Here is a 4,351-nt window from a genome sequence, read left to right as displayed (position 1 = left end):
AGTATGTTTTGATGGAACTGGAATTGAAAGACGGAGAAGTCGGATTCGTTCGGTTGATGGGAATGATCGAACGGAGTTTTTACCGCAAAGCAGTGCCGATAACGTTCAGTGATAACAACAAAATGGGACTACACATAGAGATCACTACATCTTAATGTATGGAAGGCTGTATTGATGGTTTGAGCACTTCCAACTAGCTTATTGCTGAAAGACTGAATGGAATGGGGCTTGAAGGAGCTGGCAGGTTGTTCTCGCTAATGACCACTCCTCTTCTAGTTCAACTGGTTCAGTTCCATCGAATTGGCGGCATTCTGCCGTGAGCGAGAATTTCGACCGATTGACTACTAAGTACGCAACCAGTAATTCGTCACGGTCGGATTCAAGATTACTCAACAGAATCATTTTCCACTTCGGAGAATTCAAGTGCTTTGCTACTCAACCGGAACGAAGAGCGTAGCACGTGTGTGAACTGTTAAATGATTCATTCACGCGCAGACAAGAGGCACAATAAATCATCGTCCAAGTATGAGGAAATGGTAGGGAACGTGGAACACAAGTCGACGGGCAATGCACACCCACTCGAACTAGGGGGCTGGATGTGATGTGAAGCAGATATGCCTGTTCGAACTGGCGACGACAGTGCCTAAGAGACATGGAACCCGGATGCGCTGACAAAAGTCATACACTAATATTTTTGCATGATACACAGGTGGATAAGCAATTTAGCCAAGGAGGAAACGGTTTCTTGTTGGTGGGGTAGTATCTTCCACGCACCAGTGGATTCTCACGTATTGTTGAGGGGCTGTTTTCATAACTCAGGGTTTTTTTAGTCATATCCTCAAAACCGGACAGGTGGACCAAGTGGAGTGAAGTCAGGCCACTTTGGTAGTCGGAAGGAAGTATACTCTTTGTCGTGATGGGGGGGGACGCGTAAAAGGAACAGTGGAGCTTGGAATGCAATCTTATCTCGTTAAGCTGACTAGCTACATTGTCCAACCTAAGTACTCTCCGAACAACGCCCATGGCTACTTCACCTAAGGCGGGGACATCAATTGTATGTCCTCACAATTTTTAGCAAATTATTACCCTTTTTCAGGACTTTGGGCTTTACGAGAGATTCAGTCTCGTTTTGGGATGGTCTCCTCAAAACTCAATAGTCTACCGCCTCATTTTTCGGTTGATACGATGTTCCAGATATCGCAGTACGTTGTTTTCTAGACGCAACACACAACTCAGGTTACTCAAACCCCATGAGTAGTGTGTTACGCCACTCAACATTTGTTAGAAGACACACGAAGGCTGGCAATCACAGTTGCGTCTTTCTACGCAGATTTGGACTATCCACTACCAAGGCGCGTATTATGAGTAAAAATAAAAGTCACTAGTTGATAGTTGGAGAGAGGATACCGCCGTTGTAGGTAAATATATCGCCATGACAACCAGTGGCGGCTGACACATATCTGGCCAAGCAATACTTATGAGTTTTGGGCGCCGGTGCTTCATTCAACCATGAGATTGTGAGAAAAATGGAACTTTGTGATATTTGATCTCAAGTAAGGCATTTGGGATAGGCCAGTGGTTAAGGCGCCAACTTACTGACCGGACAGTTCAAGGTTCGAATCAAACCCCGACTACTGCTGTCTAGGATTGGGCATCCTGGCAGCATCTAAACTCACGTGGTTTGTTCACGTGACACGGCAGCCGGGCACCGGAATGGTCTTACAGTTGAACGATTATCACATTTCTAAATAGTCAGGCAGTTACAACTGATAATAGATACACAGTTGCTATCTCCTAGCTATCTTCTGTACTTTATTTAGTCGGGATGAAACATACATCGGAATTAATCAAATTTCTACTGACGGATGGAATAGGCTTCTTCAAATGTCTACTAGGCTGGCTTAAACACGGAAAACAAACGTCAATGATCGACTTCATGTGGGCAGTTCCTAGGTGTCCGGGACCTGAAGACATTTTGACTGCCAAACATCACACCGAGATTAAGTGACATGTAATCTGGTTAACATGTTTGATAAAATTGCGAGTTTATTCGCCAAAGAACAGACTGATCGATTGATTCCAACACGTCTGTTCCCCTTCATCTCCAAGGTCTTCCCCGTGCGAGGCTTGAAAATGCCATAAGAGTACTTCCGACCCGATTAAAACTATCTTCTTGGAAGATTTGAGGCCGATACATTTCGTCAGATGAAGCATTTGACAGCAACTGGACAAAGACGGAAGAACCAATCGCGTTTGCGACTTAAACTATTGGAAGATGAAGAATCATCGGCAGAAAAAGTCAGAATGTGTAAATTACAGCTATCGATTTTTTTGACTGGGTCGCTTCTGCTACGCCATGTTTATCGGGAACGCTTCAAGGAATTTATGTGTGCATGTGCCATCTTCATGGATAAGCGACTTGAAGGAAAAATAGAGAGCTGTATTCAGGGGATAACTCAGATGCGACGTACGGTATGATGGTGGCCTCGTAAGTTTTCGAGTAAAAAGGTGGGAAAACGGAGTTTGGTTCAACGGACACGAAACTTGTCAATGTTTCAGTTGGGTTTTTAGTTGTTGGCGTGGTGGAGTTCTTTTTGTCGGTCGTAGTGTCGTTGACGCTGCCACTGTTTCTGTTGGCGGCTGTGGTGTTGGCTGTGTCTGCAGTTGGGATGGTGGCTGTGGTGGAGGTGTTGGTAGTGGCGACGGGGCTTCTCGTTGTGTTGGAATCGGAGGTAGTGCCCGTGAGGAATGGGAAAAGCCCTTCGCTGGGAAGCTGTTTACTAGTAAACACGAACTAGGCCGTTACAAGTTATTGGACAGGAAAGTAAACATTTCATATGCACATGGTCGTTATAAACTGAACATTCTCACGCGTCTTCTTGAATTTTCCTGAATGTTCACTGACTTCTACACAACAGTAAACGAGCAATGCAAAATGGTTTGGAAATTTCCGCAGCAAACTTCATCTTTTCTCAGATGCGGGGTGCAGTTTGAACACCACTACTCGCACGCTTCATCAGTAGTATCCATCGTTACACTGGTAGTGATAACGGTAGCGGCGTTTCCCACCAAATTTACTGAAGCCAAACATCTCGCCATAATTCTAGTTTGTCACTTCTTGTGGATGGCTAACCGCTCAGTTATTCAAGTGCCCCCGACTCGCGTTGGTTCAGCTGTAACACCATATCGGTGCCATGCCACCTGAAGGAAGCAAGAGGGCTGAAATACTGCCAGTTTGTCCAAACCTAGACAGGTCGGATTCGAACAGCGAACCTTCTGGTTCACGTTCTAACCAGTGATCTGTTTCACCACCTATTTCCCCGTAACCAAGCTGCGGTGCTCAAATGGTCCAAAATTCCCTACTCCGAGGGGAATTCGTGCAATTCCGGAGGAACTGAACATACCGCCAACAAATCGCCACAACAAATACCCCACCTGGTTGACTGTTTCGAAGTGGTACAATGAAAAATCAAGGTTACTCCAACCAAACCGTTTCCCCCTCAATTCTTGTTCTTGTTCTATTCGTGAAAACCAGTCTCTGAAAAGCAGCAATCAAACATTCAATTTTCTTTGGTCAGTCAAGAGAAAATGAACAATCTCCAACGGAGAAAGCATTTGTCTTTTTCAAAGTGAACTAACCAATTTTTTTTGAAAATAAAACCCGTTCCTGCTCAAATTCAATCCTCAGCACACAGTCCGCAGCTACAAAGAAACCGATCCGTGTTTGATGAATACGGTCGGAGGGCTTAACAAACCGACAACACGAATGTTTCCTGATTAATGGCTTACCCGTTCTCCGGGCAGCCTGATTGAGAATCCAGATAATGCGAAAGTGATTTAGCAGTTTGTCTAGGAAAACCACACGAGTTTATTGACACAGTTATTTGGAACTTTTGTCGTCTGTGAAAAACCCAATGCGCGCAAGATGCTGTACGAAAAAGCTGGAGTTGAACGGCAAAGTGGGTAGTGTCAAGCAGGCGTTGAACAGTATTCAACTTTTGTGACCGAACTATTAGCGTAATAAATATGAGACTAGGTACTTGTTGGACGAGTGAATGTTGGAAAACGGTGCGGGTGAATCGCGTTGTGAGAAACCGGAGCTTTTGTCTATTCTGGTGTGTGAATACACCTTCGTAGTGAATTCTTAAGAAGCAAGATACTTGAATAAACGCAATGTACTACTCATAAGGTTGCTGACAATTCTTCGACGGCCCACGACTGGTTTCGCCCATATTAAGGCTCATCAGGTGGGTGCAGTCCCCGAGTTTCCGTCAACTTTATGTTTTGCTTGAAACCAAATTGCACGAAATTAGCGAATATACACTCATTTGCAAACTAATTTGGTTTTTCG

Source organism: Opisthorchis viverrini (genome assembly GCF_000715545.1).
Source record: "Opisthorchis viverrini unplaced genomic scaffold opera_v5_113, whole genome shotgun sequence".
In the NCBI taxonomy this organism is placed as follows: Eukaryota; Metazoa; Platyhelminthes; class Trematoda; order Opisthorchiida; family Opisthorchiidae; genus Opisthorchis; species Opisthorchis viverrini.
Note: the sequence above shows the minus strand (reverse complement) of the source record.